Consider the following 24933-nt stretch of genomic DNA (forward strand, 5'->3'; position numbering starts at 1 on the left):
ACTGAAATTTGGATTCTGCCTGAAGTTCTCTTTCATCGACACACTTTTCACTTTTTTCCCTCCTTCAGTGCTAGGCATCATAGCAGAAATCTCTCCGTGGAGATCTGGAGGGAAAGGGGTTAATTTGAGAGGCTTGGAGCCAGACCTCTCTTAACTGGGGAGTTGGCAGCTAGCAGTTTGGAACACTGCCTCGAATGTCTGACTGAAGGTTTTTATTATCCTTTATGCCCAAAGGTGGCTTTTAGACACCCACAGCAGCACACGGTCCTCTGATTGGGATTCGACAGACGGGAGCCAGAAAGCTGTCTGCCCTTTTCGCGATGACTGAGGAACCCCACGGAGGAAACCACCACCCCCTTCCCCAACCTGAGGCTGGACGTGCCCTCCCTCACCCTTCAATAAACTTCAGACCTGTCAGGGGAGTTGTAAAATCAGTGTGGAGTTCTGAGAGTTGGTGGGGGAGGGAGTGAGCAGGAGAACGGAGGGGATGTGAGAGATGGACAGAAGAGTGAGGCAGGTCTACCGGAGACAAAATAAATGCTAAGAAGAAAGGAAATAATAGGAGAGCTGAAAACAAAGAAAGAGTAACGACATGAAGACAAAGTTGACGACACAAATGAGAATTACAGAGAACAAGAATGGCGAAGGGAAGAAAACAGAGATAAAGGAAAAAACGTTAAGAGGCTAGAAGCATCCTCATCCAAGAACCTCAGGTGCCTCACTTGCCTTCGTTATCCACAACTCAGCTATATGAGGGGTTAGCGTTACTATTTGTATGGTGTTATTTTATCCACACAAGCTTCATCCCGACCTATGCGATGAAAATTGACCCATGTTCATCAGGGTGAAACCCTGTAGCACCCTAGAAATTTCTGAAAGTATCCTAGGCTCCGAAGCAGTAGCTTCCTGATTAGTTTGATTTTTCCCTTCCCAGAAGGAAATACAAAGCACCCAGGTATTTGAAAGCAGACTGGAATCAAACACTGACAAGACACTGTTCTTATATAACACGGTGGTTGTGAGCATCCAAAGAGACGGGGCATGCAGAGGAGGTCAAACACAAACCCAGTAGGAAGAGTGTTTTCTTTTAGAGAGCCTGGTGCCACCTTTAGTCTCATTCCCATGTAGCCTCCTGAGATCAATATAAGAATCCATTCATCAGCTCACAAACTCTGCTTAGAGACATCCTAAAGCCCTACTGCTTAAGTAAGGAGTCAGCATTCTGCACGACCTGGGGAGCTTGGGGGCATTTAGCATTTATTTAACAAGAAGAGTAATGAATGTTTCTAGAGCTTTACTGTACTCAAAGTGCCTTCTTAGTCATCATCTTTTTGGATTGGCACATTACCATGTCAGACAAGGAATGGCAGATGTCATTCATGTTTCCACAAAGCAAAGAAGGGAAGCAGCAAAGTGAGTCTCAAAGTGTGGTCCGTAAACCACATTCTAACTATCTTATTTAAAATGCAGGTTTTCTTACCTCTATAATGTAGATAGACTAAATTCGACTCTGGTGGAAGCTGTATTTTTACAATGCACTCTAATACTTCCAAGGCCACTGGGTTTAAGAAGCACAGGGCTGGTAGACTGGAGAAGCATATTATCAATATCTCAATGGGACTTTTACAACAGCTTATTTTCATTTTTATAGATGATAAAATAGCAATTCAATGAGATTAAGTGACTTGTCCAGACACATCAGAGTCCACTGCAAATCAGTAAGGGGTATAAGTAGCAATATCTAACTGAACAGAAGTAAATGTGTAACTAGAAATAAAACCTAGATCTTTCAACTTCTGGTTTTCTTTGTTCTTTGAACTATGTCAGACTGCCTCCTTCTGACATAGGAGAGATTTGACAGTGGCTCTTTTAAAATCTGCTATGGCAGCTCTCAGTGTGGGTAATAATAGTGTGTGATTTATTTATGCCTCACGGTATCATTCCTGGTGAAACAGGCCTCCAATCTTGATCACGCTCCTGTAAATGTGGTCCTATGAAAAATGCACACTTCCTACTCAGACAAGAAACTATTTTAGTTCCTAAGCAAAATCTTTAAGCCAGGGGAATTGGAAGGATCACTATTCCAATAGCTAAATTGTAATTATATTAGGTGTTCCAGGCACGATTATAAATTCTTAATGCATGTATTAAATAAAACAGATGAGCTCATTCACTTTTTTAAAGCAAACCACTGAGGTAAGTACCAGCATTACCTGATGAAGACAGTGAGACCTGATGGGACTTGCCCAAGTTTACACAGCTCTAAGCTGGGCAATGAAGAAAGGATGTTTTGCTCTAGGGGAAGCAAGATTAACCACCACCAATACTGCCTCTCTGTCTATAGTGGTGGGAGTGTACAATGGGCATTGGGGTGGGGGAGCTCTATGTAAGTAAGTTTTAGTGGAAAAAAATACCCCAAATAGCTCAGGAATGTGCCAGCAATATAGAACTATAAATTTACTTTTGCATAAGGCATCTAAAGGTACATTTAAAATAAGTCATCACCTTTAAAGTCAATCAATCAAATAATACAGATGTACAAGTGACCATGAAGCTGATGTGGTTCAGTTATTTTATTTTATAGATGAGGAAATTAAGGATCTGAGAGGTAAAGACCTTTTCTCTAAAGTTTCAGATTGCACAAAGGTAAGTATTGGCCAAGTTGTGTAAGTTGCAAATACAATCAATTTCTTGAAAGAGTGCCTTAGGTTAGTATGTCAGTATTGTTCTAGTGCCATGATACTGCTCAATCGCTAGCATCCACAAAACCTCAGAAGGATACAGCAATAAGTGTTTGCTGCTCACAAGACTGGTTTGGTTATCTAGGTGCGTCTGCTGATTTTTGACTGAGCTTTCACATTTCTGGGGATCAGATGACTATTGATTGATTTGTGATGGCCTCAGCTGTGGCAAGCTGGCTCTATCATATAGATCTCTCATCCTCTAGCTTGGAACACTTTTTTTTATGTCAATGGAGGAAGTGCAAGCACACGAGAGGAACCGTGTTCACATCATTTCTTGCTTCTGCTTGCCTTGATGTGACTCCAATCATCTCATTGACCAAAGCAAGTCACCTGGCGGGCCCCAGACCAGAACTGGACAAGGACACAGAAACAAAGACGGTCAGTGGATTACAACCACTAATGCAATTAATCTACTACAGTGAGGGAGGAGGAAAGATCTGGCATGGAAGTAGTTTCAAGGAGGAGGCAAAAAAATCAAATAAGGCCAACTTATGCAATGTTAATTTTAACATCCCAACTTTGAAGTCACATCTTCCGATTTGGGGTGCATTTGCTATATGTAATAAAGAGAAACACATCATTTTGCAGAATAAGAGAAGGGTTGAATTTAAGAAGCCTGCACCAGCTGGGCGGGGTGGCTGACGCCTGTAATCCCAGCACTTTGGGAGGCTGAGACGGGGGGATCACGAGGTCAGGAGATCGAGACCATCCTGGCTAACCCCGTGAAACCCCGTCTCTACTAAAAAATACAAAAAACTAGCCAGGCGAGGTGGCGGGCACCTGTAGTCCCAGCTACTCGGGAGGCTGAGGCAGGAGAATGGCGTGAACCTGGGAGGCGGAGCTTGCAGTGAGCTGAAATCCGGCCACTGTACTCCAGCCTGGGCGACAGAGCGAGACTCCGTCTCAAAACAAACAAACAAAAAGAAGCCTGAACCATTTTATAAAAGCAGGTTTACCATGCTGGTAAGCATCATATTGAATTTAGAGATTCTGGCACATGCTCCAACTCCACTTAGGTTATTTATAGATAAACATATAGGCTCTTTTTCAGAAAAACTGGGAAAAATATATATATATATATGTACACACACATATATATATATATTTTTTAAATTTGTTTTAAATTTTAAAATGAAATTCAGTTTTAATTACACATATTATAAATTATGTATGTATATGTGCATGTGTATATATATGTCATGCAACAGGAAACTTTATAATGGATCCAACAAGTTTAGTTTAAGAAGTGAATCTACTTTGTTTAATTTATAAACCATCAAAGTATTCGCAATTTATAAAGGATTAATGTATTTGAAAATTTTTCAGAATTATACTAGGACTAATTTGGATACTTATATCAAAACATTAAGATGCTCTACTTTAGTTAAATCAGAGATATTTTAAAATGGAGATCTATTTTTTAATATGTGAGGAAAATGTTGTTTAAGGATTAAAATACCTTTCTCAAGGAGGTAAAATTCAAGTGTTGTGTATTTTTAAATTGTAGCTGTTATTCCTGGTAAAGACCAAAACTATTTTCACCTTTTCTCCATGCTGACTGGAATCATTCTATAACTAACCTTCTGTCACTTCCCAAGTCTCTTAAAATGACTTCTTTAAAAACACACATGGACTCATACAGCCTCAGAAGCATATGAGCTCTCATACAAGTAAGGTAACAACAATAAAAAAAAAAAACCAGAAACAAATAAACACAATCCTACAAATATAAACTCTTGCAAAGTCTGCTAATAAAGATTATCTCACATATTCTTCTAAAGTTCCATTACAAAATAAAACAAATATAAGTATCAAATAGCTTCATCGTAGCTATTGGCTTCTCAAGAAAGTGAGGCTATAGAGTTTTGGCTGCCTTTTTTGTTTATTTCAGAAAAATAAAATTATTGTAAACAGATTGCTATTGTACTGTTACAATGGGCCCCTTGTCAGGTCATTATGAGAGGTTAATAGGTTAAAATTTGATGTTGCAATGTTATCCTTTAAAATAAAATGCTACTCTAACAATAATGAGTGCAATACAACAACTAAGTTGAAGGGTATCAAGATGGTTTTGTCAAAATGCTCTGCCGTCCAGTGACCTCTTTTTCACCATGCCAGGGAATCCTATGTATTATATTGCCTGAGAATTTTTGATTTATTAGAAGAAGCATGTTTTTTTAAAAAAATTCCTGGAGGCAACAGTAACTTCATTAACCTGTAGGTGGAGATAATAATGGTTCATAAAAGTAACGTGGATGGCTGCACAGCTCTACAAATACACTATAAACTATTGACCTGTGTGCTTTGAATGGATGGATTGTATAGCATATGAATTATATCTTAATAAAACTACATAAAAATCAAGAGAATTTTTCCTTTACAAAAAGAAATATGGATAAGACAAAACAACAAGCCAGAGACCGGTAGATCGATTCAGTTGGAGGGTTTCCTTTCCCACATTCACTGGCATACAAAATTGCCTCCCAATGAATAAATTCAGTCTTCTTGTGGGATCTGTCCATTTTCTTTAAGAAAAAGTTTAATTATTTATCACTATTAACAACTGTTGAACTCCATGATATCTTGTGAGCTGTGTCTGTTTTCTCTAGCTATGGGAAGTATTTGATTATTATCTTCTAAGAATGTGTAAGGAAAAGGATGTGATCGAGGTCTCTTAAAAGATTCCTGGGGAATCAAATTTTCTTCAGGAAATGTTATCAGACATGAGACAGATTTCACATCATCAGTTGTCGTATGTATTGGAACTTTTCTCTGTGAGCAGAAATGCACCTAAGACTTTACTAGCTGAACTTTTTTATTTGTTCTTAACTTGTTGAGGTATGAGGTGAGACTTGACACAAGATAAGATTAAAGGCTGGTTGAAACAGGGAAGAGGCACGGAAAACACCTCCCCCTAGGATATGCCCATCAGCACCATGATAGTTTACCATTGCCATGGCAACACCTAGGAATTGCCACACCTTTCCATGGCAACACCCAGAAATTACCACCTGCTTTTTAGAAATCTCTGGATAACCTGCCACTTAATTTTCACATAATTAAAAGTGGGTACAAATACGACTACAGTATTGCCTCTGAGCTGCTACTCTGGGTGCTCTGTCTATGGGGTAGCCCTTCTCCACAAGGAGCAGGACCTCTACTGCTGCTGTGCTCTGCTGCTTCTATCAAAGCTGCTGTCTATCACCACCAACTTACCATTGAATTGTTTCCTGGACAAAGCCGAGAACCCTCCTGAGCTAAGCTCCAATTTTGGGACTCACCTGCCTTGTATCACTGTTATTCTGTATTTTTCCATAAGTATCAATTTGCATGCAATTGAAAAGCTGGTAAACATGCCCAAACAACTGTTAGAAGTGATCTATTCAGTTAAACACACGCATAATGTCATCGTGACAGAAAATGGCTTGCTTACGTTTGCTTAACTTCTGGGACTGAATTTGTAGATAAGAGCAGTCAAATAGACATAGCGTATTAGTCCATTCACACACTGCTATAAAGATACTACCTGAGACTGGGTAATTTATGAAGAAAAGAGGTTTGATTGACTCACAGTTCTGCATGGCTGGGGAGGCCTCAGGAAACTTACAATCATGGTAGAAGGTGAAGGGAAACAAGACATGTCTTACGTAGTGGCAGGAGACAGGGAGTGAAGGGGTAACTGTCAGTTTTAAACCATCAGATCTTGTGAGAACTCACTATCATGAGAACAGCATAGAAGAAACTGCCCACCCGTAATCTAACTACCTCTCACCAGGTCCCGCCCTCAACACATTGGGATTACAATTTGAGTTGAGATTTGCGCGGGCACACAGTGCCAAACCATATCACATAGCCTTATACCATTTCTATTGTTCCTTGAACATATATGGTTTTTATGTGGGTCCCTGGCTTGCCCTTTGGAAGCAAAACAGCAAGCTCCTTTGAGTATTTTACTTTTTTTCCAGTAATTGAACAGGTGAAAGTTAAAATAATAATAATAATAAGGATTCTAAACTCAGGTAGCTGTTTACCGAATAGATCTAACACATGTGAATATATTTTCATTTTTTCAACTTGCTTTGATATATAGTGTATGTTTGATCCTTGCAACAACCATGTTAATAATTCTAACTGGAATGTTTTTTAATTGCTCGAAATTCCTAGAATACTTTCCTATTTCTTCCTGGAAGTTCATAGAATATTTGCTTACTATACTGCTATTTGTAGATGTAGTTTGTCTACTTTAATAGATTATAAATATTTCAAAAGCAGGGGCTTATTCCTTCACCCTGTGCAATCCCCTATAGCACTTAGCACCAAATAAATGAGTGCAGATATGCCCAATTAGCAAATAAATGGAACCACAAAGAGACTAACCCAAATTTTTTCTTAAATTGAAAAACAACTTTAGGTCTCCAGAAAGCAATTTTAAAATATGTATCAATATCCCTTGAGTCAATTTCCCATTCAAGATATCTATGCTAAGGAAGTAACCTTAGATGCAATTAAAAGACGTTATCCTAGCATTATTTAAAATATGGTTTTAAAGGAAGTGGCTTAAATGCAAACAAATAAATAAATGAAGTAGTAAGCAGTCCCTAAATATGAGGTTTTAGATGGTTTTCAAATTCATGAAAAATACTCAAAATCTATGGTTATGTTAAAAACTACATATATTTTTATTGTTTTCTCAGTTTCAGAACACAATTGCTCATATGTTTTTTGAAATGGTTTAACAAGATACATTGGAAGACATGTATTTATAGATTAAAACAATCTAGAGTCTGGGATTTGTTTGGAAATATGAGGTGAACAAGTAGGTAGAAGTACAGATGAATAAAAGACTGGCTATGAGTTGATAATTTATAAACTTGATGATGGGTACATTGGGTATACTATTGTTCTATTTTTTAAGTCTTTTTTTTTTTTTTTTGGCAAAGTCTTACTCTGTCATCCAGGCTGGAGTAAAGTGGCATGATAATAGCTCACTACAGTGTCAAATTCCTAGGCTCATGCAATCCTCCCATCTCAGCCTCCCAAGTAGCTGGGACTACAAGCGTGCACCACTATACCTTGACAATTTTAAAAAATTTTTGTAGAGACAAGGTCTCACTATGTTGTCCAGGATGACCTCAAACTCCTGGACTCCTGATCCTCCTGCCTTAGCCTCCCAAAGTGCTAGGATTACAGGCGTGAGTCACCACACCAAGTCTATTGTTATATTTTGTATATGTTTAAAGTTTCATAGTAGAAAAATTTCAAAAACCATGTGTGTGCATCACTTAGGTGAGTAAGATAGCTTCCATTTGTCCTACTCCCCATATAACTTTTCCATCCTTATCCTCACTGGTCTTTGTCTGATGGAGGTTCTCTTAGTTTATTTGTGTTGCTATAAAGGAATACCTGAAACTGAGTAATTTATAAAGAAAAGAGATGTATGTTTCTCACAGTTCTGCAGGCTGTGCAAGAATCATGGTGCTTCTGGGGAGGTCCTCAAGCTGCTTCCACTCATGGCAGAAGTGAATGGGAGCAGGCATGTGCACAGATCACATGGCGACAGAGAGCAAGAGAGAGAGAGAGAGAGGAGAAGGTGCCCAGTTCTTTTCAACAACCAGTTCTTGCAGGAACTAAGAGTGAAAACTCACTCATTCCCATGAGAATGGCACCAAGCCATTCATGAGGGATCTGCTTCCATGAGCCATACACCTCCCACCAGGCTCCCACCTCTGACACTGGGGATAACATTTCAACATGAGACTTGGCAGGGCCAAACAAAACATATCCAAACCATAGCAGATGCTGACCTGCAAGGTTGGTTCCTTGAGCATATAAACTATGCAGTTGTTCACATGTCCCCATGCTCAGAAGGCCCTCACTCTTGGTTTAATACTCTTTTGTCACCTTCCTGAAATTGTAATAATTTTTGAACAGGTGCTGTAATTTTTTATTTGCACTGGGCCCCATAACTTAGATAGGCAGCCATTCTTACTGAATTATATCAGTGTGTGAAGTAAAGATTTAACTCTGTGCAAAGAAAGATTTGTCCCTGTCCTCCTAACTCTTGGGAGGTCATCTCTAAGCACTTGGTATGTCCTCCCTGATAAGAATGTCTTCGTTTACCTGGGGGTGATAGGGACACGCCAGAGTGTTTATGGTAATGGTGTTATAGGGTAGGCCACAGTAACAGCTCAACGTCTGGAGTCACTAGCAACTGAGTTCAACCACAAAGCCGTGATCTATATAAAAGTGGCCAACTTTTAATATAAACTCTGGACACCAAAGCTCAAATGGGCTTTCTTCATAGGCAATTTATCTGTATAGTGTAACACATCATTGCTAGAAGTAGTTAATGCCATCTACACGACTCCACTGGGAGAGGACACCTGGACGCTCTACCCCAGGCCCCTTCTCAACTTTGTTCCATGTGCCTCTGTGCCTCTTCCCTTTGCTAATTTTGACCTGCATCCTTTAGTGTAATAAACCATAACCATGCGTATTACAGTTCTGCTGCATTCTGTGAGTACTTTCAGCAATGTTTTTGAATGAAAGGTCGTCTTGGAGACTCCCTCAAACTCACAGGATAACCTTAATAGATTTCCAAGTCCTCTGGCTTACTGCTGGGTTCCGTCAATGCAGAGGCCCCATAGAAAACTGGAGGAAGATAAATGAGAGGTCAAGGTATTGACAATCCTGATTCTCTCCCCGTGAGAGCGGGTCTTATGCTGGCTGTGTCTCTGAAAGTTGGAGGGCTTAATGCTCCCACAAAGCATCCTGTTCCACATGACTTTCTCTCCTTCTAGCTTCATAGAACCTTCGCCTCATCTCTTTGGGTGACAGCTCTTCCACTTCGGGATCCCTTACGTTCGGCTCCGCCTTTGCAATGAGTTCCTTTGAAAGCAACCCATCTCATGTTTTCATTTTTGTTTTTCCTAACGTAAGCAGGTCTTCTGTTTCCTGCCAGAACTCTGATAGAAAATACAAGGGCAAGAAGTATACAAAATGGGGGGTGGCAATGATGCTTGCATTCTGTAATTTTTTATTGCATTGTTTTATAATTTGCAAAAAAACCTTTCAAACTTTTTTTTTTATCAAGAAAAAATATTATTTTTAAAAAAGTAGTAATTCATGGGACAACTAGCAGTTCTACTCTCAGACATCTTAACCTCTGAATTGTGCCCTGTCTTCATTCAACCAACTCTCTATTTGAGGTCAGTAATCCCTTAACCCTCCCTCTGTTCTTCATCATCACTCATTGGCTATTTTGGCTACTATCCCTTCCTTCCCTCTCATGCTGTGAAAACTCCCTAAGATTGCTGAGTGACGACTTGCTGCTGATCCTGGACTTTTCATTTTTCTTTTACTTTGAGTCCTCACGGATGTGGAGGGTGATTTCTAAGAGTGGGAAGTTGGTTCCGTCCTCCTGGCTGCCTGGTTCTCTGTAGCTTCCCCAGTGCTGTAGAGCATGGAGGTTGCAGAGAGGAAAGGCAACACAAAGCAACAAACATAACCAGAAAAGGGCAATTTCATCATTTTGTTTTTCATAAATTCCCCCCAAAATAGGATGATCACATCCTCATTATTAAATGCGGTCTAATTTTTAAAAGAAACATTATCTCATTTTAGTAACTATTTCCTAAAATGTCGAAGTTATTATTTAAACCCTGTTAAGTGTTATTGTAGTTGTACTGACTGCACTATATTTACCCCAATTGCTGGGATTACACAAAAGGATAAAAACAGCTATGAATAGTATATAATATTTAATGATACATAATGTCTTAGAGAACTATGAGGTAATTACATACTTTGTTCCTTTTTTAATTGAGGTTTTTGGGTACAGACTAGAAAACTTGCTAGACAAATTCTAAAAGAGCTGTTACCAAATACTTTGTATAATGCTTTTCACTGGAAACTTTGTATCAGAGCGTGGAGATGGTTAGAGATTAGTGCTCCTGATAGATTTGGGGTGAATGGAGAGAAGGGAACCGAAACTTGTTAAAAACCTACAACATGCTATGCACTATACGTACATCATGCTTTACAGATATTGTCTCGTTCAGCTGTATTGTGAGCTAGGTATTATTTCTATTTTGTACACAATTGCCCAAATTTTATAGCTGGTAACTTTGATTCAAATCTTCATACTTTTCAATATGGCAAACTGCTATATCAATAATGTTGATTTGTCTATCTAATACATATCTTTTGTTCAAATTCAAGCCCATTAGATCCTTTGGTTAAATGAACAAATTATGTTAATGATTTTAAGGAATAATAATATCAACTAGTAGAATTTCCAGATATTGGGATAAGTGGTTTTTTCATACAAGAAGTCAATAATGTCAAGTTAAGAAAATAAACCTTCAAAGACAATCAGAGCTCTACATTTCATAGAAGAATCTGAGTAATAACCTTCCTATGTAGGAAATAGTCATGTTTTCAATCTTTAACATGGCCAGACTAACACTATATCTATCATTGATTAAGTTCCTGATTTATTCTTCATATACCACAGTAGAATCTTTAAATATGATTGGCACCTACAAGTTGACCTTTTGAGGCCCTGAAATAGATTTTCAGGTTAAAAAAAATAGGGTGACTATGTCTGGAAAAGTTCAGGTCTGGGTTCATGTCACAACTGGATGAAGCCACGGATTAGGATTTCCTCTTTCGAGCCTCAGCTTTTGTTAAGCTTGTTTCACTAAACACATGTACCTTTAGCCATGTTGGGTGAGTCAAAGATGATGTACGTCAGGGCTCTCACTATAACAGTTGTTGTTTTTTTTTTTTTCCTCATCCCCTCAATATCCTCTGGAGTTGAGGAGGTTTTCCTATTATCTCCTCAAAACCACTGAGTTATTGAACTGCTGAACTCTGACTTAAACCACTAAACCCAGGCAATACCAGCAGGAGATAAGAGATTTATTTGGTGGAAAAATTGAACCAGTGAGTCTCTAGACTCTAGGACTCTGGACACAATAGAGGACAGTGGGACTAAAGGGAAGTCTGCAGTGTGACCTGCAAAACATGTGCCCAGTCCAATAGCCCCACCGTCACCCAGACAAAATTCCTATAGAACTCCCCAAAGAAAACCCCCAGCAGCTCTGCAGCCAACATTGTTGGTGCCCCTCTACCAACCCCACCACCTGCAGTTCTTTCAGATGCCCTCTATCATAACAGGAAATCTGTCTCCAAGCCTTTGTGTGCTTTTGCTTCTAAGAGCTGGCACCTGGGACTCTATCCGAAGGGCACTTTTGCTACTGGAGCCTCTTTGTCCTGTATGCCAAAGACAGAACTAAAGATGTCTTATCCTTTTCCTCAGGTGACACTTAACCAGTGACTGACTGAAGAGGGTGTGTGAGAGCCTAGCTCATATACCCTACCCCAGAGTTCCCCTGTAGCATTGGACTGGAGTTGGGATTTTGCCTGGAATCTTACTCTTCCTTGCCTTCTTCCTCTTGTCCGCCACGCTAATCCCACTCTTAACAATGACACAAGAGTGTTTGCTTAATAGATCACTTTCATAATAATTCTCTCTTAGCACTTGCTTTAGAAGAACTTAATCCAAGATGACATCCAATCACTATACAGAAAAACACCAAACACACACACTTTTCTAGATGTTATCCAGCACCTCAGTCCTTAATATAAATGTACACCCAGGAATCACCAAGCATCTTCTGAAGAAAGCTTCCAAGATGAAACTCAGAGGCCAAAACGAAACAAATCAATATGAAAATCAGGGAACAAAAACAACAAAAACAAAGATGCCAAAAGCTCAGTCTCAATGTCAGTATTTACATTAGGTCTGAGTGTTTATATTAATATTACAAATGGTTGTCATCAGCACCATCACCTGGGAACTCATTAAAATGAAAATTCTCAGGCTCACCCCAGAACTACTGAATCAAAAACTCTCTGGGTAGAGTCCAGCAGTTTTGAAAATTAACAAGCATTGCAGTCAATTCTGATCTACCCTCAAGTTGAAAATAACACATCAGAAGCATGTAATAACAACAATAATAAATTGTTATATAAATACATTAAGAGAATGGGAGAAGAAAAGTGTCTGTTGGGAGGATGGAGAAGCAGAAATCTTAATCTCATTTATCATAAGTAGAAGTCAACAGATTAGTAACTAAGATTGCTATACCAATAAATAGCACCATTCATTCACTCATTGGACAAATGTATTGAGTACTTATTGTATTCTAGGCATGGTTCTTCATTCTAATGCAACAACAAGCAAGAAAAAAAGCTGCTGTTCTCCTGAAACTTACCTTCTAAGTGGGGAAACAATAAACACACAAATAACAAAAGGAAAAACACACGAGGCACTGATGACAGAGTGACAGAGCATCTATTTTACACTGAGTACTTAGGCAATACTCTGATGAGTGACATCAGAACAGGCAAAAGACACAGAAGCAGCCCCAGGCCAATCATTTGGATCTTTACAGGCTTTGGGAAAGGTTTGGGGATTTATTGAGTGAAATAGGAAGGCAGTCCAGGATTTTGAGAAGATACATAACTTAATCAGACTTGTGTTAAGGCTCTGTGGAGGTGGAAAATTGTATTTTCCAAGTAGGGCCATAAAAATGTTTCTCATCCCACATATTTTTTGACAATGTGTCCCTGACATGTCTCTCATTGAGAAGTAAAATCTGTGTCCTCTCACTCAAATCTGGGGAAATTTGTGACTTTCTGTGACTGTCAAGGCTAGGTCAGAAAAGGCAATGCAACCCCCTTCCCCCTTCCCCTTCCCCTTCCCCTCCCTTTCCCTTTCCCCTCCCTCCCTCCTTCCTTCCTTCCTTTTCTCCCCTTCTTCTCTTCCTTTTTCATTCCTTCCTTCTCTTCTCCCTTCTCTTTCTCTCTCCTTTTCTTCTTCCTTCCCTCTTTCCATCCTTCCCTCCTTCCTTGTCTTTTTCTTTCCTCTTTTTCCTTTCTTCTTTCTCTCCTTTCCTCCTTTCTTCACTTTCTCTGTCTTTCCTCTCTCTTTTCTTCCTTCCTTTCATTCTTCCCTTCTTTTTCTTTCTTTTTCCTCCCTCCTTCCTTTCTTCCTCCCTTCCTTCCATCTTTCCTCCCTTTCTTTTATCTCTCTCTTCTCTCTCTCTTTCTTTAAAAATTTGTTCAGAGCATTCATGTTTAGACCCCTGAGCCTTCAAATAAGAGCTAAGGCCATAGAAAGGCCCCCTGTGGTCACCCCAGGGAGTTGTTCTAACATTCACATGCTCCCAGCCCAGGTGCCAGCCAGGTGAGTGAAGAAGACACATTCAAGTGATCCCAGCCCCAGCTTTCAGGTGCCAGCATTTGACTCTTCCCAATCGAGGCTTTAGATACTATGATACCTCAAAGAGAAAAGACAGGTCATCCCTGTTGTGCCCTGTTCAATTCACTGACCTACAAAATCTTTAGCATAATACAATAATTATTTCACACCACTGAGTTTGGGTTGTTTGCTATGCAGCAATTGTAAACAGTGAGAGACAGATTTCAGGACCCTGCTGCATACTGAGCCAGCATTACCAGAAGCATCCGTATCACCTGGCATCTGGTTAGTAATGCAAAATCTCAAGCCCATTCCAGGTCTACTACATCAGAATGTGCGTTTTAACCAGATCTCCAGGTGATTTGAAAGCACGTCAAAGTATGTTTCCCAATCTGTTTTAATCTTTGAGCTAAAATATACTTACAGGAAAATGTATAAATCTTAAGTGACTATTTACCTATGCATACATCTGTACAACCACCACCCAGATGAATATAGAGAACATTTATTTCCATCACACCCAGAAAATTTCCACGTGCTCCTTCTGAACCAAAAACCCTCTCTCAAACCCTCCCAGAAATAACAACTTTTCTGACTTCCATCACCATATATAAAATATCTTGCTCTTGAATTTCACAAAAATGAAATTATTCATTATGAATTTTGTTTCTGGCTTCTTTGGCTCAGCACATTGTTTTTTGAAATTCATTCTTGTTGTATTTATCAGTAGCCTATTCTTCTTAAAAATTGCTGTGTAGTGTTTCATATAAATATACCACTTTTTAAGTTCTATTCTCCTATTGATGGACATTTGGCATTTTCTAGTTTGTAGTTGTAATAACTCAAGTGTGTGTGTGTGTGTGTGAACACAAGTACAGTATTCATTTCTCTCAGAGAAGAAATACCTATGAGTGGAACTGCTGGATCATGGGTAGGTGTGTGTTTAACTTTATCAGAAATTGCCAAAGTGTTTTCCAATGTGGTTGGGTCATTTTACTTTCCCACGCGCTCCAAGGAGAGATCTAGTCACTCGACTTCTTTGACAATAGTCAGTATTGTCAGTCGCTTAAATTTAGCCATTCTGGTGGGTGTGTAGTAGAACCTCTTTGTGGTTTTCATTTGAATTTCCTTAATGACTAATGATGTAGAACACTTCTTCATATGCTTATTGACTATGAGATATCTTCTTTGAGAAATCCCTTCTCAGTCTGTTTTCTATATTTTAATTGAGCTGTATGGAATGGAGAAGTTCATTACTATTCTAGATATGAGTCCTTTGTCAAACCATGTGGCCGTAGGCAATTCCTAAAATGATTCCTAACAATCCTCACCTCCTTGTATTCATACCCTTGGGCAATCAATCCCCTTCCTTTGAGTGCCAGTGAGACCTATGACTTGTTTCTAATCAATGGTGGGAAAAAGGGATGAGACGTCACTACTGCCATGTTTAGGTGAGACAAAGTTATAACTTACATCTTGATAGTAGGCTCTATTTTCCTGTTGGCCTGCATACTTCAAGAAGCAAGCTGCTATGCTGGAGAGGTCAACATGCAAGGAATTAAGCGTGACTGAAGCCCATAACCCAGCATGCCTAGAGACACTCAATTCTGTCAAATGAGCTTAATTCTGTCATGTGAGCTTAGAGGCAGGTCTTTTCCATGTCAGCTTTCAGAGAGCATTCCAGCCCTGGCTGAAATATCAACTCCAGCATTGTAAGAGATCATAAAGCAGAAAAGCCAGTTAAACTATGTTCAAACTCCTGCCACACAGAAGTTATGAGATAATAAATGTATTGTTTTCAGGTGCATAATGTGTCATATTATTTACACAACAATAGAAAATACATATGCAAATATTTTTCCTGTGTTATAAATTATCATGCTGATGGGTGTGCAGTGGTAGTTCAGTGTGGTTTTAATTTGCATTTTCTTAATAATGCTTTTGATAAGCTTTGGGCTCTCGGATATCCTAAGTGTGAAGTATTTGTTCAACCCTTTGCTTATACGTGTGTGTGTGTGTGTGTATATATATGTTTTTTTGTTGCTTTTTTTTTTTTGAGACAGTGTCTCACTCAGTCACCCAGGCTGGAGTGTAGTGGCACAGTCTCGGCTCACAGCAACCTCTGCCTCCCAGATTCAAGTGATTCTCCTGCCTCAGCCTCCCAAGTAGCTGGGACTATTGGCACACACCACCACGCCAGACTAATTTTTGTATTTTTAGTAGAGACAGGTTTCTCCATGTTGGCCATGCTGGTCTCAAACTCCTGACTTCAAGTGATCTACCCGCCTTGGCCTCCCAAAGTGCTGGGATTACAGGCATAAGCCACCAAGCCCAGTCTATATTTTTAATTGGGTTGTTTATCTTCTATTATTATTGAGCAATGGGGCTTTTTAAATCTATAAATTCTGGCTATTTCTTCTTTGAATTCATATAATAAAAATATTTCTTCACGCTTGCTTCAGCAGCACATATACTAAAATTGAAACGATACAGAGAAGAAGATGGTGGATAGCAGGCAGAACTAGCTTGTAGCTCCTGCTCAGATAGACAGGGCAATGTGTGGAGACTCACACTGTGAACTTTTGCTCCAAGAACTGCCAGAGGAAAAATGAGGAAAGCCAAGATAATCCATAGACCCTTTGAAGAACTGGATCATCGCTGCTGGCTCCCTGAGATACCGGAAAACTGAGTCCGCCTGCTTTCACAAACGGTAGGCTCGTGATCTGGGGCAAGTTCTCAGCCCTGGTCACTGGCTGCCTGGAAACAGACTCGGTGCTGTTGCGGGGGCATGGTGGGAATGACACCAGCCTTTAGGACTGAGGGCTGCATGGGAGTGGAGTGAGGCCTGTGACTGCTGGTTTTTCCCCGCTCCCCTGGAAACCTGTATGACTCAGCAGAGGCAGCCATAATCCCCCTGGGAATACAACTCCATTGGACTGAGAACCCATCCCCTACAGCAGCCACAGCAAGCTCTGCCCAAGGAGAGGCTGAGCTCAGACATGCTTATGTCTGCCCATACCTGGTGGTCTTTCTTTTCCACCTTTATCCACCTCCCCCCACCTCCGCCCCATAGCTGAAGACAAAGGAGTTCTATGGCTCTGCCCACCACCTAAGAAACCTGAATACTTAACCAAGTGGCCATAGGGCAAGTTTGCATCTTACCTGTAGGTCGACAGCTGACGCATTTTTGAAAGCGCCACCTTCTGGCTGGAGATCAACCAACGGAAAACCAGCACACTAAACAGAAACACAACCAAGGACCCTCACAGAGTCCACGTCACTCACCTGCTACCTCCACCAGAGTAGGTGCTGGTATCCATGGCTGAAAGACCTGAAGATGGATCACATAACAAGACTCTTTGCAGACACTCCCTAGTACCAGCACGGAGCCTGGTAGCTCCAACGGGTGGCGAGACCCAGAAGAGCAAAAACAATTACTACAGTTCTGCTTTCAGGAAGCCCCATTCCTAGAGGGAGGGGGAGAACACCACATCAAAGGAGCACCCCATAGGACAAACGAATCTGAACAGCAGCCCTTAAATCCCAGATCTTCCTTCTAACTTAGTCTACCCAAATGAGAAGGAACCAGAAAAACAATTCTGGTAATATGACAAAACAAGGTTCTTCAACACCCCCAAAAGGTCATACCAGGTCACCAGCAACGGATCCAAACCAAGAAGAAATCTCTGGATTGCCAGAAAAAGAATTCAGAAAGTCAATTAGTGAGCTAATCAAGGAGGCACTGGAGAAAGATGAAGTGCAACTTAAAGAAACCAAAAACATGATACACAATATGAAAGGAAAATGTTTCAGTGAAATAGGTCATATAAATAAAAAACAACCACAACTTCTGGAAATCAAGGACATACTAAGGGAAATGTAAAATGCACTGGAAAGTCTCAGCAATAGAATCGAACAAGCAGAAGAAAGAACCTCAGTGCACAAAGACAAGGCTTTCAAATTAACCCAATTTGCCAAAGACAAAGAAAAAAGAATTTAAAAAAAAAAATGAACAAAGACTTCAAGAAGTTTGGGACTATGTTAAATGTCCAAACCTAAGAGTAATTGGTGTTCCTGAGAAAGTAGAGAAATCTAAATGTTTGGAAAACATATTTGAGAGAATAATTGAGAAAAACTTCCCCCGCCTTGCTGGAGAGCTAGACATCCAAATACAAGAAGCTCAAAGAACACCTGAGAAATTCATTGCAAAAGATCATCACCTAGGCATATAGTCATCAAATTATCTAAAGTCAAGATGAAGGAAAGAATCTTAAGAACTGTGAGGCAAAAGCATAAGTTAACCTATAAGGGAACACCTATCATATTAACAGTAGATTTCTCAGCAGAAACCCTACAACCCAGAAGACATTGGGGTCCTATCTTTAGCCTCCTTCAGCAAAACAATGATCAGCCAAGAATTTTGTATCCAGCAATGCTAAGCTTCATAAATGAAGGAAGGATAGAGTCTTTTCCAGACAAACAAATGCTGAGAGAATTTGCTACTACCAACTAGCACTACAAGAACTGATAAAATGAGCTCTAAATCTTGAAACAAATCCTCAACATGCAGCAAAATAGAACCTTAAAGTATAAATCTCACAGTACCTATATAACAACAACACAATTTTAAAAAAAAAGGTATTCAGGCAACAAATAACACAATGAATAGAATAGTACTCTTTGTATCCCAATACTAACATTGAATTTAAATGGCCTAAATGTTCCACTTAAAAGTTATAAAATTGCAGAAAACATATTTGGGAAACATATTTAAGGGAATAATTGAGGAAAACTTCCCTGACCTTGCTAGAAATTTAGACATCCAAATACAAGAAGCTCAAAGAGCATCTGAGAAATTCATTGGTTGGAGAAAAATCCACCAACCAAGTTTCTGCTGTCTTCAGGAGACTCACCTAACACATAAAGACTCACATAAACTTAAGATAAAGGGGTGGAAAAAGATATTCCATGTGAACAGGCACCAAAAGTGAGCAGGAGTAGCTATTCTCTATCAGACAAAACAAACTGGAAAGCAATAGCAATTTAAAAAGACAAAGAGGGACACTGTATAATGATAAAAAGACTAGTTCAACAGGAAAATATCACAATTCTAAATGTATATTCACCAACACTGGAACTCCCAAATTTATACAAAATTACAACTAAACCTAGAAAATGAGATAGATGGCAACACAATATTAGTGGGGGACTTTAATACTCCAGTGATAGCGCTGGACAGGTAATCAAAACAGAAAGTCAACAAAGAAATAATGAACTTCAACTGTCCCCTACAACAAATGGACTTAACAGACATTTACAGAACCTTCCACCCAACAACTGCGGAATGTACATTCTATTACATCAGCACATGCAAGAGTCTCCAAAATAGACCATACGATAGGTCATAAAACAAGTCGCAGTAGATTCAAGAAAATCAAAATTATATCAAGTACTCTCTTAGGCTACAGTGGAATACAATTGGAAATCAACTCCAAAAGGAACCCTCAAAACCATGCAAATACATGGAAATTAAATAACCTGTTCCTGAATGATCATTGGGTCAACAGTGAAGGCACGATGGAAAATTTAAAATTCTTTGAACTGAACAATAATAGTGACACCTATCAAAACCTCTGGGATACAGCAAAAGCAGTGCTAAGGTGAAAGTTCATAGCATTAAATGCCTACATCAAAAAGTCAGAAAGAGCACAAATACACAATCTAAGGTCACACCTCATGGAACTGAAGAAACAAGAACAATCCAAACCCAAACTCAGCAGAAGAAAAGAAATAACAAAGATCAGACCAAAACTAAATGAAATGGAAACAAACAAACAAATAATGACAAAAGATAAATGAAACAAAAAGCTGGTTCTTTGTAAAGATAAATAAAATTGATAGATCATTAGCGAGATTAACCAAGAGAAAAGATCCAAATAAGCTCAATCAAATGAAATGGGAGATATTATAACCGATACCACAGAAATACAAAAGATTATTCAAGGCTACTATGAACACCTTTATGTGCATAAACTAGAAAACCTAGAGGAGATGGATAGATTCCTGGAAATATACAACCCTCCTAGATTAAACTAGAAAGATATAGAATCTCTGAACAGACCAATAACAAGCAGTGAGATTGAAATGGTAATTTGAAAACTGCCAACAAGGCCAGGCATGGTGGCTCACACCTGTAATCCCAGCATGTTGGGAAGCTGAGGCAGGTGGATCACCTAAAGTCAGGAGTTTGAGACCAGCCCAGCCAACATGGTGAAACTCTGTCTCTACTAAAAATACAAAAAATTAGCTGGGAATGGTGGCGGGCACCTGTAATCCTAGCTACCCAGGAGGCTGAGGCAGAAGAATTGCTTGAACCCAGGAGGCGGAGGTTGCAGTGAGCCAAGATGACATCATTGCACTCCAGCCTGGGCAACAAAAGCGAAATTCCATCTCAAAAAAAAAAGGTCAACAAAAAAAAAGTCCAGGACCAGACGAATTTGCAGCTGAATTATATCAGACATTCAAAGAAATATTGGGACCAATCCTACTGACACTATTCCAAAAGATGGAGAAAGAGGGAATTCCTGCCTAAATCATTCTATGAAGCCAGTATCAGCCTAATATCACAACCAGGGCAAGACATGACAACAGCAACAAAAAGGAAATGACAGACCAATATCCCTGATGAACACAGATGCAAAAATCCTCAAGAAAATACTAGCAAACCAAATCCAATAGCATATCAAAAAGATAATCCACTATGATCAAGTGGGTTTCATATCAGGGATGCAGGGATACAGTCAATAAATGTGATAGAGCACATAAACAGAATTTTTTTTAAAAAAATCACATGATCATCTCAATAGATGCAGAAAAAGCATTTGACAAAATCCAACATCTCTTTATGATTAAAACCCTCAGTGAAATCAGCATTTATTAAGGTAATAAAAGCCATCCACGACAAACCCACAGCCAACATTATCCTGAATGGGCAAAAGTTGCAAGCATACCCTCTGAGAACTGGAACAAGACAAGGAAGCCCATTTCACCACTCTACTCAACATAGTACTGGAAGTCCTAACCAGAGCAATCAGACAAAAGGAAGAAATAAAGGGTATCCAAATTGGTAAAGAGGAAGTCAAACTGTCCCTGATTGCTGATGATACGACTGAATACCAGAAAATCCTAAAGACTTATCCATAAAGCTCCTAGAGCTGGTAATAAATTCAGCAAAGTTTCCGGATACAAAATTAATGCACACAAATCAGTAGCTCTGCTATACACCAACAGTGACCAAGCTGAGAATCAAATTAAGAACTCAGCCCCCTTTCACAATAGCTGCAAATAAAATAAAATAATATTTGGAAATATACCTAACCAAGGACATGAAAGACCTCTACAAGGAAAACTACAAAACACGCCTGAAAGAAATCATAGATGACACAAACAAATGGAAATACATCCCATGCTCATGGATAGGTAGATTCGATATTGTAAAAATTACCATCCTGCCAAAAGCAATATACAAATTCAATGCAATTCCCATCAAAATACTATCATCATTCTTCACAGAACTAGAAAAAACAATCCTAATAGTCATATGGAACCAAAAAGAGCCACATAGCCAAGACTAATTATAAAGAACAAATCTGGAGGCATCACATTACCCAACTTCATACTATACTATAAGACCATAGTCACCAAAAAGAGTATGGTATAAAAATAGGCACATAGACCAATGAAACAGAAGAGAGAACCCAGAAAAAAAGCCAAATACTTACAGGCAACTAATCTTTGACAAAGCAAATGAAAAAGAAGCGAGGAATGGACACCCTATTCAACAAATAGTGCTGGGATAATTGGTGAGCCACATGTAGAAGAATGAAACTGGATTCTTATCTCTCACCTTATAAAAACTCAACTCGAGATGCATCAAAGACTTGAGTCTAAGACCTGAAACCACAAATATTCTAGAAGATGACATCAGAAAAACCTTCTAGACGTTGGCTTAGGCAAAGACTTCATAAACAAGAACCTAAAAGCAAAGGCAACAAAAAGATAAATGGATGGGACTTAATTAAAAAAGCTTCTGCACAACAAAAGAAATCATCAGCAGAATTAACAGACAACCTACAGGGGGGGAGAAAATCTTCACAATCTATACATCAGACAAAGGACTAATATCCAAAAGCTACAAAGAACTCAAATAAATCAGCAAGACAAAACAACACCATCAAAAAATGGGCTAAGGACATGAATAGACAATTCCCAAAAGAAGATATACAAATGGCCAACAAGCATATGGAAAAATGCTCAACATCACTAATGATCAGGGAAACGCAAATCAAAACCGCAGTGCGATACCACCTCACTTCTGCAAGAATGGCCATAATAAACAAATTAAAAAATAATAGATGTTGGCATGGATACCATGAAAAGGGAACACTTTTACACTGTTGGTGGGAATATAAACTAGTACAACCACTATGGAAAACAGTGTGGAGAGTCCTTAAAGATCTAAAAGTAGATCTACCATTTGATTCAGCCATCCCACAACTAGGTATCTACCCAGAGGAAAAGAAGTCATTATACAAAAAGGATACTTGCATACACATGTTTATAGCAGCACAATGTGCAATTGCAAAAATATGCAACCAGTCCAAATGCCCATCAAACAATGAGATAAAGAAAGTGTGGTATATTGCGTTCTCACTCATAAGTGGGAGTCTAACAATGAGAATGCACAGACACAGGGAGGGGAACATCACACACCGGGGCCTATTGGTGGCTGGAGGAGGGATAGCATCAGGAGAAATACCTAATGTAAATGACGAGTTGATGGGTGCAGCAAACCAACATGTTACATGTATACCTATGTAACAAATCTGCAAGTTGTGCACATGTACCCTAGATCTTAAAGTATAACAAAAAAAAAAGAAAATGTGGGGTGTGTGTGTGTATATATATATATATATATATATACATATATATATGTATATGCCATAAAATACTACTCAGCCATGAAAAGGAAAGAAATAATGTCATTCACAGCAACCTGGGTGGAATTGGAGACTGTTATTCTAAGTGAAATAACTCAGGAATGGAAAATCAAGCCCTATATTCTCACTCATATGTGGGAGCTGGGCTATGAGGATGCAAAGGCATAGCAATGATACATTGGACTTTGAGGACTCAGGGGGAAAGGGTGGAGTTAAAAGACTACAAATTGGGTACACTGTACACTCTTCTGGTGATGGGTGCACCACAATTTCAGAAATCACCAATAAGAAACTTATTTATGTAACCAAATACTACCTGTTCCCTAAAAACCTATTGAAATATTTTTTTTTAAAAAAAGAAACAATACAGAGAAGATTAGCATGGCTCCTGTGCAAGGATGACATGCAAATTTGTGAAATGTTCCATTAAAATAAATAAATAAATAAAAATACGTATTTCCTCCCAGTCTATGCTGGCATTTTCACTTTTTTGATGGTGCCTTTTGATAAAGCTGCAAACAAAGTCTGAGAAGCTCTTGATAATCAAGAGTAAGATTAGGGAGCATAGCTGGGAGGACATGGCAATATTTTAAGTGAAAGACATGATGATGTGTTGGAGGTAGTGAAAGCACTGTAAGGAACTGATCACATTTTGGTTATATTTTTGAAGAGAGAGTGTCCAGGATTTGGCTTTAGGGTGATAGAAAAAGTGAAAAGTCAAGAATGACTCCTACATGTTTTGGCTTTCGCAATTAATAATCTAAAGCTTCTCCTTTTGGAAACTGCTAGCAATTTCCCTTTAAAATGAGGCACTCACCAGTCTCCACTATTCCCTATTACTCCTGGAAAATAAGGTAAAATATCAGTTGCCATTTCTCATCATGTTTACACTACCTTTTTTTGCCCCTTTATCTAATAAGCTTCTCTCATTTACAATGCCAGCCTGACTCCTAGAGCCCTTTGATTTTACAACACTAGCTATAAAGTGCCCTAGATTTGGAGCTAAGAGGTAAAGTCTTCAGCTTCATCTGTGTGTGATATTGGGCAAATCACAATAATTTCTAAGACTCAGTTTTCCTATCAATTAGGGTCCTCTCTTGCAGGGTATGAAAAGAATGAAATTGAATAAATTGATATAAAATAATAAATATTTAGCCTGCCTTTCCTATATTGGAAAAATATCCATGATTTTACCGTTTGTTCTCATGGAGTCAAATACCCTGCTACCTCTTTTCAGAAATACATTCCTACTTGATCTTTATTTCTCCAGTCTCTCCTTCCAATGCAGTCACCACCAGATATTCTATCTAATAAATCTGTTTTGGTTTCACTTGTGCCAACACACTTTGCTGCCACCTTCGATTTGGCTCTGACCTGGCTTTGATTTGGTTCTGTTCCTCCATGGGGCAGCTTTAGTCTGTATTTATGTGCCAGAAATTAGGCATCTCCTTTACAAATGTCACTTCTTTACTAACTGCCCCTGCCACTGACAATGACCATTATCCTCTGATCTCTGGAAGCACTTACTGGTCTTGCGGAACTTTTAAATTGTTTTCTATTCTTCCAAAGTGCTAACTCATTGAGGGCAGAAGCCATCATGTATTTCTTTTAAACCTTCTCTCTCCTAAAGGTACTAAAATGCTAAACACAGAGTAGCCAATCAATATATATTAAACTGAATTCTGAAACCAATTTGCTACCTGCTTTTTCCTATGCCATAGAACTGAGTCTTCAATGCAAACTACAACGTTGGACACGAGCACATCCAAGTGGAAATACTGTCTCTGCCTCTCAGTTTTCTGTGAGACCATGGGCACAATGGCTCTCTGAGCTCCAATTTCTTGTAGGGATAAAAGAGCCTGTTGAAGATGGTTGTTTGGGGTATTAAAGTGAAGAGATAAAGTGCTTAGTATTGTTCCTG

General features: G+C 39.1%; 1 long non-coding RNA gene and 2 other non-coding genes across 3 annotated transcripts in view; 1 reads left to right on the top strand and 2 right to left on the bottom strand.

Moving 5' to 3' along the window:
• The window catches only part of LOC135967892 (uncharacterized), a 614855-nt gene that overhangs the window by 406132 nt on the left and 183790 nt on the right, over nucleotides 1-24933 (bottom strand). The window lies entirely within an intron of this gene.
• Nucleotides 10567-10626, bottom strand: LOC123569602 (U7 small nuclear RNA). Its single transcript, XR_006693418.1, has one exon. It is a non-coding gene; the product is annotated as a U7 small nuclear RNA (small nuclear RNA).
• On the top strand, nucleotides 23338-23445 carry LOC123569570 (U6 spliceosomal RNA). Its single transcript, XR_010582352.1, has one exon. It is a non-coding gene; the product is annotated as a U6 spliceosomal RNA (small nuclear RNA).

This window comes from Macaca fascicularis, chromosome 16 (assembly GCF_037993035.2).
Source record: "Macaca fascicularis isolate 582-1 chromosome 16, T2T-MFA8v1.1".
NCBI lineage: Eukaryota > Metazoa > Chordata > Mammalia > Primates > Cercopithecidae > Macaca > Macaca fascicularis.